The sequence below is a fragment of the Molossus molossus genome, unplaced genomic scaffold (assembly GCF_014108415.1).
Source record: "Molossus molossus isolate mMolMol1 unplaced genomic scaffold, mMolMol1.p scaffold_m16_p_19, whole genome shotgun sequence".
NCBI lineage: Eukaryota > Metazoa > Chordata > Mammalia > Chiroptera > Molossidae > Molossus > Molossus molossus.
In genome coordinates this window covers 29971988-29983834 of record NW_023425354.1, presented here as the reverse complement: position 1 = coordinate 29983834, position 11847 = coordinate 29971988, and the positions used below count along the sequence as shown (strand labels likewise).

Here is an 11847-nt window from a genome sequence, read left to right as displayed (position 1 = left end):
AAAACATCTGGAAGCAAAATTATTAACCGCAGATATCAGCCCCTATTCTGCAAACACTACAGCCCCCTAATTCGCTGAGACACTGCAAATGTCAACATGGTACGAAATGCTCAGCTTGGCCCATAGGATGAGTGGCGAGGTACCCTCCTCCTTCCATGAAATCTCAACACCTTACCCCCTTTTTTAAGTGAAAGATTATCTGTTTTATTTGGAAGAGAAGTTAGAAGAGTGAAAATGTCTGTACATGGCATCTTCTTTCTTGCAAAGGGACTAGGAACACTATCTAACACCGACCACAGAGAAAGGGTCATTTCCAGAAGTGTGTCGCAGACAAAAGCACACATGCCGTCTCCAAAAAGGAATCAAGCAAAGTCTGTCTGATAGGTACTTTACTCAACTCAAAAGCAAAAAACAGTTATTGATTGCTTATAATATGCAAGTACAGTGGTAGAATAATATAGGTAAACTATCAAAGGTGAAACATAAAATCATACAGCTAGAAAAAGATCAAAGTTAATCCTAAAAGATTAACACGGCGTTTCTCAAAGAGAACTGAAAATGTTTCCCTAATTTTCCAACAATGCTGACTTCAGTGACCATTTCTTTCAAGGTATAAGTCACCTTTCTTGGCTACTTAGAGAAGTTTCCAAGATAATGATTTTTGAGAATAGCTGAACTTGTGGCACCTGTATGTCAACATAGCATCAAATTTCATTTCTGAGTCAGCAATGATTGATGGACTGAGCCATTGACAAGATGAGACATTTGAGAAAGTGATTAAGAAGAAGTTGAAGCTCAAAGGATTAGTATAATGAGTTTTATTGAAGGCAATAGTGTGAAAATAACTTGTAAAAGTGTGACAGAATGTGGAATCAGTGAAGGGCAACTATGTCTGCCTACCAACAGTTATGTCGTTCATATAGACTGGAATAAATTTCAGAAAATGTATTAATTTCCCAAGATAATTGTCTATAATTTAAGCCAAAAGACATCATTAAATGTATTACACTTTTAAAAATTTTTTTACTGAATGGACCAGTGGTATAAGCAGCCAAAGAGAAACAAAAGTCAAATTGAGGGGGAAAAAACAAAAAAATTAAAAGGAAATAAAAAATGTTCACAAATTTCAGAACGCTTTGTACCACAACATGAGCATAGCATTGCAGACGACAGTCTTCAAGAAATCAGCACCTGTGTTGAGCATGAAATCAGAAAATGAATCATGCATTCTTATCTTAATACCCGATTATTTTTCATACATAGCTCAAAATTTATTGATTTCTAACTACTTGAAGTTTTGGTTAAAAGGAAAAAGGTGAGCCCTGGCCAGTTTGGCTCAGCGGTTAGAGCATTGGCCTGCGGTCCAGAGAGACCCGGGTTCAGTTCCTGCTAAGGGCACGTACCTCGGTTGTGGTTTGTCCCTGGCCCTGGTTGGGTTGTGCGGGTGGCAACCACTTGATGTGTCCTTTCACGTCAATGTTTCTTCCTCTCTTTCTCCCTTCCACTCTATCTGAACAAGATATGGAAAAATGTCCTCAGGTGGGGATTTTAAAAAAAAGGAAAAAGGTAATGTAGCTAAACTATCAAAGTTATCATGGAGGATGTGGGGGTGATCTGGCTGCCAGGGTTGATCGGCTGATCGGACTGGCTTGGCTAGGCAGGTGACCTCTTCCTCCTTCACTGCTCCATGAGCGTCAGCCAGAAGCTGCACGCTGGCGACTTTCCCCAACAGAGAAAAGGACCATTCTTCGGTCAAGGGTACATGAGTAGCTTCGATTCCCTGGTAGAACTTCCAAACAAGCTCTCAAAGTTATCATACAGTTCCGAAAAAGGATAGATTCTATTTTACTCAACCTTAATCTTTAGGTTAACACTGAAAATTTATCGAAGGGAATAGAAAAGGTTTTCTTAATTCTCAAACAGTGCTGACTTCAGTGAACGTCTCTTTTAAGGCATGAGTAGCTAGTCTTGTGGCTGCTTAGGAAGGGCTCAAAGGTAATGATTTTTTTGGGACACTTCACAAATTTGCATGTCATCCTTGCACAGAGGCCGTGCCAGCCTTCTCTGAATCATTCCAATTTTAGTATATGTGCTGACGAAGCAAGCACAATAATGATTTTTTAGGGAAAAACTACAGACCTCAGCTTTCTCCAAATGCTCAAAATTATTCACTTTAGTAGAAGGATTATATTCATGCAAAATAATATGATCGATGTCAGCAATTTTTAACCTATGTACTGCAAGAATTTATTTTTTTTATATTTATCTTCAGACAGAGTGGGAGGGAGAGAGAGAGAGAGAAACATCAATTAGTTGCCACCCACATGACCCCAACTGAGGCCAGGGACTAACCATAACTGAGGTACATGCCCTTGGCCAGAATCAAACCCAGGACTCCTTGGTCCGCAGGCCGACGCTCTAACCGCTGAGCCAAACCAGCCAGGGCGCTGCAAGAATTTTTAAAACATGCAATACCTGACTAGTTAGTCAGGGGGACTGACCTCTTTTCCCTTAGACTGTCAAATAAAAATGTGACAACGGCCAATACAATAGCCATCCAGGGTGAACGAATCAAAATTATACCTATGTTTTTGTCAGATCGGCAAAAACTATAATTTTTGGTGCACCACAGAATTTTAGTAATTAATGTATGTATGCCATGAAGCTGAAAAAGGTTGAAAAATCGCTGGTTTATGTAATTCAGTTGTATTACACTGAATAATTGCTGGTATGCTGTATTAGTGTCTCTAACCTGAACACAGCTCCACACCCGAGAAGAGAGGATTATCACGCTGTCCTCGATAGACAGCATAATCCCTGTGAGAGCAACTCCTCCCCCGGTCATACAACAAGAGACTCCAAATAAACCTGAGCCCTGAAATGAACATTTCCAGAACTCAAAACATATTTTTAAGAGAAGTTTAACAATAATCATTTCATTTTCAAGACAAGAGATACAGTCTATGAAAGATCTCTACTCTGATATTCATTCATTTGTTCAAAGCATTAAATAAGCGTTCAGTCAAAGGGATTAGTGGGAAAACCCACTTAATTAGTGGGAGTTGGAGCAGATTCCAAAGAAACATAAGACGCGCACTCTTTGCCCTTGAGACATTCAGAGTCCAGTTAAGAAGAAAACAATTACCAAGCATTTTGAACCTCACTTAAAGGTTATGGAGAAATCAAACTTTTGTAAATCTATGTATTTTAAATGCCATCCATTTAATATCCGAGGTCGGATTACCACCTCTTCCAAACTTGTAAGGAAATATAATTTAAAACAAAACGACATTTTTTTTTATGTAGAGCTAAAAGTTCCTTTGTAAAATGTGTCTTTGTAAAAGGCCTAAATGTATTACTTCTGGGACTCCAATCTTTATACATCAAGGGGCCCACGTGTAAATACAAGTGCAAGTGTGCTATGAGCTGTGCAGATGGCGTCCTCCAAAGCGACACAACAGTGCTGAGCAGCTGGAAGGTGCTCAGACACTTAGAGACTGAGAATTTGAAAGCAAGAAGGAAGAGGAGGATGGGAGACAGACCCAGATGCATCTATAGAAGCTGTCAGGGGAAGCTGGAGGGCTCTTCCCTGGCAGCAGAAAACTAAGGAGGCCATGGGCATCGTGGAGTAAGAAAGCAGAGAGGGACACAGGATATGGAGAGTTTGCTTCTGGAAGGGGCACGTTCGTCCAGCCAGTGTGGACAATGGGACGGCATTCTAAGCCTGAAAATAAAAGTCGATACTTCAAATGATTGTGTGAAGACCAAGAAGCAAAAATCATATCCAAAGACATAGGAATTTTGGTTACAGATAGGAATGACGGCATGTGTGATCCACACAGGTCTCCCCACGCTTCCCACACAATCCGTCCCCAGGGAAGCTCTTGGAGAGGACAAAAGAGGAAAAACATCATGCACTCCAGGCATTGGAAACACATAAGCACTCGATTCAGTCTGTAGACTGTTGCTGCTACAATAGTTGTGCAGGACATGTACCCGGGACCAGGAAGCAACCAGCCCTATTGTCAGAGAAGGGTCATGCCCACACACAAGCTTGCTTAGGTAGGGTGGATGTTGAAAGCCACGCAGACAAATTTCTGTAAACTCTGGCTTCCTCCATCATTAGCCACCCTCTGATTTTTCTACCCTCGTTACTATTTCTCTTTACCAGAAAACGCTCCACGTGATGACCATCTCTGATAAGCGTTCACAAGCAAATGTATAATGTCTTCCCATATTTACTAAAATGTTCCCTCAAATTCCCTCATAGAAGGGCTGATGCCACCAGTCAGAAAAAGGGGGTTTAGGAAAAGCAGGATTTTAAAGATCGAAAGGGAAACTGAGAGTGTGCCTGTCAGATTGGCGAGGAAGATGTGCCCAGGACCCCACAAAGACCTCTCTTCTAGGGATCTGAATAGAAAAGCTAAATGCGTAGCTCAAGCGGGACCCGTGGGTGGATGCACAGTTTTAGCCTAAGAACTATGACCTCAAAGGTTGGTACTTAATCAAGTGACCTCAAGATGAAAAGGGGCATGGAGAAAAGGAAGCTGAATTCCTGAAGTTTTTTTTAGTGCTTATAGTCCGCGAAGCTAATAATGTGACCAGAAGTGCAATTGTACTTGCACCAAAACTGTGTGTAATTGATCCTAAACTGGCCTCACCCTCTAGTAACATTCATTTTTAAGCAGGAAACATTCTGTGTGTGTGTGCTGAACGGCAGAGAACAAGGTAGGAAGGGAAAGTGCTGGGGAGGATGCCAGAGAAAACAGGACCCAAGCCAAAGTCCTTGATCAGAGGAAGAGCCCTGGTTTTCACTCGAGTTACAGCAGCAAAGAATGGATTCGGTATGTTAACACACCTGCATGCGTACTGTACTCAGCTTAATCACTCCATATGGAACGTATGTGCAGGACATAGGGAAATGCATGTAAAATTTGCTCACGAACCTTGAAACATGCTGAAAAATGCTGACAAACACGTTCCAATACAAACCTGTTTGTCTAATTATGTTCTTAACTGACACATGAAGCACAAGCGTAAGCCATACCATGTAGAGGCATGCTCCTATGAGTAGAAAAATCAACAATGTAACAAAAAAAGAACAAACCAGTAAAGGCCAGTCACTTAAATCAATTTTCTGAAGTACAAAAAAAATACACCTTTATTTGCTAACTAATTACACATCTATAATTCTATTAAAATGTATGATAGCCCTGGCTGGTTTGGCTCAGCGGTTAGAGCGTCGGTCTGCAGTACAGAGAGACCCGGGTTCGGTTCCCGCTAAGGGCGCGTACCTCAGTTGCAGTTTGTCCCCGGCCCTGGTTGGTCGTGCGGGTGGCAGCCAATCGATGTGTCCCTTTCACGTTGATATTTCTCTCTCTCTCTCTCTCTCTTCCTCTCTCTCCCTCCCGCTCTATCTGAACAAAAAATAGAAAAATGTCCTCGGGTGAGGATAAAAAAAAAAAAATGTATGATACATTTAAAAAGAAACATATCGCCCTGGCCGGTTTGGCTCAGCGGTTAGAGCGTCTGCCTGTGGTCCAAAGAGACCCAGGTTCGGTTCCCACTAAGGGCACGTACCTCGGTTGCAGTTTGTCCCTGGCCCTGGTTGGGTCGTGCAGGTGGCAACTACTCAATGTGTCCCTTTCACGTTGATGTTTCTCTCTCTCTCCCCCTCCCACTCTATCTGAACAAAATATCAAAAAATGTCCTCGGGTGAGGATAAATAAATAAATATAAACAATATCTTCAGCTGCCAAAGAAATTACTTAATAAATAAAACAATACCCAAACTCTATGGGATTATCCCCAAAATTCAAAGATCAACTGGGCCCTAGCTGGTTTGGCTCAGCAGTAGAGCATCGGTCGGTGGACCAATTAGTGCCGGGTTCAATTCCAGCCAAGGGCAGGTACCTCAGTTGTGGCCCTAGTTGGAATTATGTGAGAGGCAACCAGTGGATGTGTTCCTCTCACGTCGATGTTCCTCTCTCTCTCTCTCTGTCTCTCCCTCTCTCTACCTGAAAATAAATAGAAAAATATCCTCGGGTGAGGATTAAAAAAAAAAGGAAGATCAAATGGACTGATTGATGTGTCTCTCCAAAGAAAAGAGATTCATAGAGGGGGTCGAGGGGTGGGAAAAAGATAAAGCACAGAACTTCCCTGCATGTATGCGTAACCATGGACATAGACAACAATGCTGGGGAAGGGGCGGGGATCGGAAGGAGGGTGTCAATAGGGGAAAAAGGAGAAACATCTGCAACAAAAATAAATTAATAGCCTGGCCAGGGTGGCTCAGTGGTTGGGCATCAACCACTAAGAGGTCGCTGGTTCAGTTCCTGGTCAGGGCACATGCCCAGGTTGTGGGCCTGATCCCTAGTGGGGGGCATGCAGGAGGCAGCCAATCGATGTTCTTGCCCATTGATATTTCTGTCTCTCTTTCCCTCTCCCTTCCCCTCTCTCTAAAATCAATAAAGAAAAAAAAATTTTTTTAATTAATTTATTAAAATTTTTTTTAAAAAGAACATAAACTAGCGGGGAAAGGAGATTCAGAGTTGCAACAACCTGGAGGCAACATTCATTTAATATAAATTCGTGTTGTTGTCAGTTCTATCTGGTATGCTTTTTAGGATAAAAACCGGTTACAACATTTATATGTAGGACAGGCAAAATGTTAAATGGGTTAAAACATGTGCCCTGGACAGTTTGGCTCAGCGGTTGGAGCGTTGGCCTGTGGACCAGAGAGTTCCGGGTTCGGTTCCTGTTAGGGGCAGGTACAAAAAAAAACCAAAATGTATGACCCTTGTAAAGTACCAAAATTAGGTACTTTATTTTATTTTTTTATCCTCACCCAAGGACATTTTTCCATTTTTTGTTCAGATAGAGTGGGAGGGAGGGAGAGAGAGGAAGAGAGAGAGAGAGAGTGAAACATCGACGTGAAAGGGACACATCGAGTGGCTGCCACCCACACGACCAACCAGGGCCGGGGACAAACTGCAACCGAGGTACGTGCCCTTAGCGGGAACCGAACCCGGGTCTCTCTGGCCCACAGGCTGACAGTCTAACTGCTGAGCCAAACCAGCCAGGGCCAAAATTAGGTACTTTAAAGGGTGAAATATATGTGCCTAAATGCATTACATAAAAATAAATTATGCCAGAGGGAAGAGGGCTGGGGGAGGTAGGAAATAGGATAAAGGGGGGATAAAGGTGATGGAAGGAGACTTGGGGTGGTGAACACACAATACAATACAGATGATGTGCTGTAGACCTGTACCTCCAAAACCTATATAATTATATTCACCAATGTCACCCTGGTAAATTCAATTAAGAAAAGAAAAAAAGTTTTTTAATTAATTCATTTATTATTTTCCTTTCAATATTATTTTCCACATTAAAGCAAAAATTCAACCTTACATAAAAACGAGTTAGAAGAGATGCTATTTCCCCCAAAGTTTAATGCCAAAATCCCAGCATGTCACTCACTAAAAATTCACCAACATAGAAAATGAGTACATATCTAATTTGCTTGAATTTATAAATACTAAAAAGATGAGGAGTGTGATGTCTTTGAGCTACCTATCTGTCTCCAGGTAGTTTATCCCCCTCACCACCTCTACCCCTAACTTCCTTCAAGCAAACAGATTACACTGTGTTCAGTGCCAAGGGGACTTAAGTTTCAAAACAAAACAAAGTGATCTCCCAGTCCTTGGCCTTGTAATGAAGAGGACCCCGGACCCGGACAAAATGTTCAGAAAACAGTATTCATTCTATACTTTTTTTTTGGTAGGTTTTTTGTATGTTTGTTTTTATTTTTCCTTTTTGTTTTGTTTTTTTTTCTTTCTTTCTATTCTTCTTGTCCTTCTGGTTTTTTTTGTTTGTTTTTCTTGTCTTTTTCATCCTACACATTTTCATTGTCTGCCTTTTCTGTACCAGCCACACAACTAGAAAGTGATGATGGAGCCATGAACCAGACAGGCAGGTCTTGGGACTGAGGTTCTAAAACAGAACCCTCAGAATAGAAGAGCATCCCCTGAACTGAGGGGAGAGGAGAGAAAGGAGGAGGATGGGCCCTGCTTCTGAGCCAGGACCCCTGCAGAACAGCACAACACAAGGTAAGTTTAAGAACTGACTGCTCAGGAGCACTGGGTTCTGCTTCTTCTACTGCGGGCCCAGGAAAGGGGCCAGAGCCACATAGGTTCCAGTTGCACGGTGTGTCTGGTAGATGGTGCCACACCCTACTTGATATTTCTATGCCATCAGCACACTGAAGCATCAGAGCAATTCTCAAGCCCTCAAGCATGGACAGCAGCTGGGTGAAGCAAGGGCAAATGCAAATTAAAAAATCAGAGGTTTCAGCCCTGAGCTGTGTGGCTCAGTTGGTCGGGTGTCATCCTGTATCATCCTGTGCACCAGGAAGTTACCGGCCAAGGCCACATGCCCAGGTTGCAGGTTCCATCCCCAGTTAAGGGCATGCAGGAGGCAGTGGATCGATGTTTCTCTCTCTCCCTCACCCTTCCTCTCTCTCTAAAAATCAATAAACTATTCTTTAAACAATAAATAAATACGAGGTTTCACTCTTCCTGTTGAAATGGAATGAAGAGAGACACACACCTCCCCTCCCTTTCCTTAGAGCATTTACTTTAGAAACCTTGCTATTGTAAACTCTTTCTCAGTTTCTTTGAAGTGTAAGTAAATATTTGAAATGTAAGTAAACCTTTGTAAAAGCTAAATAAGCCTTTGGCCAACTTTATGACCCAGGAATGTTTTTCTCAAGGACCTGGGACCCATGTGTTTGGAATGTAAACATAGAAGGAAAGTAGCATCCCTGATTCCAAGTTTCTGTGGGAAGGTAGGAGCCTCTCTCCAAAACTACTTCTTGTTATAAAAAATAATAATAATAAAAACTATATTTTTCCTTTATATGAATCACAGATGGTCACCCCAATTACCAGGCTGTCGCCACAACTACCAGAGGAACTCTGTGTGACAAGGGGTGCCACCAGGTCCTCTTACTTGGACACTAGTTATCATTTATCTTGAGAACATGTGTGTAATGGGTATCTGCTTGGCTACAGAAGGGACTGAGACTCTTTCCTGACTTTGTAATCTCTCAGCAGATGGCTTGGGATACACATCACATTCTAGTTTAATGCTTACTCAGTAACAAAAGTGTTTTCTTCCTGTACCACATTTGTAAAGAGGACTTCTGGGCTGGGAAACTTTGTTTTCAGTTGGAAGAATAATGACTGACTCAGTGAACACAGACTTGGACAAATGATATCAAGGATGATACAAATCCCTTAGTCACAGCTATAGAAGTTCCCTAAAGAATAAAGCAATGTATATGTCTTCTCTACCTGAGTCTGTGGACTTGAACTTGCACCAACTACAAGATAAGTACTGGGACTCACCAGTGTTTAACATCTAGTCTTTCTTCAGACACTCATGCTAACAACCCATTTCCTCTCTGTGAGGTAAGAGAGGGAAATGAGTGGAAGGAAACTTAACATTTGTAACAGTGGTTCTCGAACTTTGCAGCATATTAGACTCACCAGGAGAATTTTTAAAATTCTGATGACCAGCCCTAGCTGAGCAATGGTTAGAGCATCAGACCACAATCCAAAAGGTCTCAGGTTTGATTACCTGGTCAAGGGCACGTACTTGGGTTGCAGGTTTGTCCCTGGCCCTGGTCAGGATGAATGCAGGAGGCAACCAATTGATGTCTCTCTCACATCGATGCATCCTCCTCCCCACCCCCTTCACTCTCTCTAAAAATCAGTGGGAAAAAATATCCTCAGGTGAGGATTAACAAAAAAAATGTTTTTAATAAGATTCTGATGCCCAGCAACATCCTGAGCTAATTAAATCAGAATCTCTGGGAGAGGGATGCAGCCGTCATCATTTTTTAAAGTTCCCCAAGTTTTTTCAATGTGCTGACAATTTTGAGAACCAAAGATTTACCAGAAAGTTCATTGTGCCCACAAATCACCTAGAGATCTTGCTAAAATGCAGATTCTGGCCTTGTAGGTCTGGGGCAGGGGCTGAGAGTCTGCATTTCTAACAAGTTCCCACCTAAGTAACAAGGGTGTAAAGGCCTCTATCATGTGCCAAGTGTTTCACTTCTGATTGCGAAGTTGTGTAGCAGCTACGCTCTAAAGGGCGGGCTCTGGAGTCAGCCTGCCTGGCCTTGAATTTCCGTTCTGCTCTTCATTTTGCTTCAGTATCTTTATCTATATAATGAGGAGGAGGATCATGGGACCGATCGATGTTAGTTGTAGTAATAGTTTCAGGGGTGTATCAGTCATTTCATGTAACAGAGAGAGAAATTGAAGTTCTAAGAGTGTCAGTACTTTTCCCAGGCTCACCTTCCAGTGATTGGCAGACGGAGGCCTGACCCCAGGTCTTTTCCCACTCCATCATGCTGCTTTTAGTGTCTGGATTTAGCTTAATCCAATTATTCTTTTCTCTGTTTCTCATTGTGATACCACTACTGTTCTAGTAGCAGAGGTGTAAACCTGAGTCACCTCTGATCTCTCCTCTCCCCGCTTCATAATCCATTGTCACATGTGAAAATTCACCGATCTCATGCATGTGTCCCCCCACTCTGTTCTCATTATTCAAATTCCATTTTCTGGGATCTCTTTATGGTTTTTTTTTTTTGTGAACAAAAACAGCTTTCTGTTTCTTTCCATGAATGCTGGCTGCCTAATTGGTGTCTTTACTCTGAATTCTTTGGCACTACTCCCAAATGTATCTGACCGTGCGACTCCCACTTCATAAACCAGCAATGACTCTTCGTTACCTACCAATTAAAACCCAGGCTTGGTAGCATGCCTTTCCATGAACCACTTTTTTCTCAGTTTCCTCTATAATGTCTTCTCCATCTTTTCTCCACGCCACATACCCCAAGAGGTCACCTCTTCTCTTCAGAATTCCTCTAGTACTTTGTCCGCACTCAGCACACTTCTGTGCAAGCTATACCCCTCCCGTGACCAAATGAATAACTGAATGGCTTTTGGTCTTTTTATTTATGTATGTATTTATTTTTAACTTATCTTTATTGTTGAATGTATTATAGATGTAATACATTCCCCATTGACCCCCCTCCTCCCCAATCCCGCCCCCCTCCTGCCTTCCCCACACTAATATCAGTGTCCATTGGTTATTCATATATGCATAGAAGTTCTTTGGTTTATCTCATCCGGCCCTCCCTCCCCGCTTCCCTTTGAGGTTCATCAATTTACCAACTAATTTGTACTTCTTAATTCCTTCATCTTTTTCACACATCCCCCAGCCCCCACCCATCTGACAAGCAACAAAATGTTCTCTGTATCTATGAGTGTGTTTCTGCTTGCTCATTTTGTTCGTAGATTCAATTGTTGGTAGATATGTATTAATTGCCATTTTATTGTTCTCATTTTTGTTCTTCTCCTTCAACATTTCATAACACTGGTTTGGTGGTGATGAACTCCTTTAGCTTTTTCTTGTCTGGGAAATTCTTCATATGTCCATCGATTCTAAATGATAGCTTTGCAGGATAGAGCAATCTTGGTTGTAGGTCATTGCTTTTCATCACCTTGAATATCTTTTGCCACTCCTTTCTGGCTTGCAAAGTTTCTTTTGAAAAATCTTATGAGAGTTCCTTTGTAGGTAATGAACTACTTTTCTCTTGCTGCTTTTAAGATTCCCTCTCTGTCTTTAACCTTTGGCATTTTGATAATGATGTCTTGGTGTGGACCTCTTTGGGTTCATCTTGTTTGGGACTCTTTGTGTTTCCTGGACTTGTATGTCTGTTTCCTTCACCAAGTTAGGGAAGTTTTCTGTCATTTTTTCAAACAGGTTTTCAAGTTC

The 11847-nt window shown here is 41.9% G+C and overlaps 1 non-coding gene across 1 annotated transcript; it reads right to left on the bottom strand.

The window, feature by feature from the left end:
* Nucleotides 1-2001: 2001 nt before the first annotated feature.
* On the bottom strand, nucleotides 2002-2108 carry LOC118635102. The gene has a single exon (XR_004960446.1). It is a non-coding gene; the product is annotated as a U6 spliceosomal RNA (small nuclear RNA).
* Between the last annotated feature and the right edge of the window lie 9739 nt (nucleotides 2109-11847).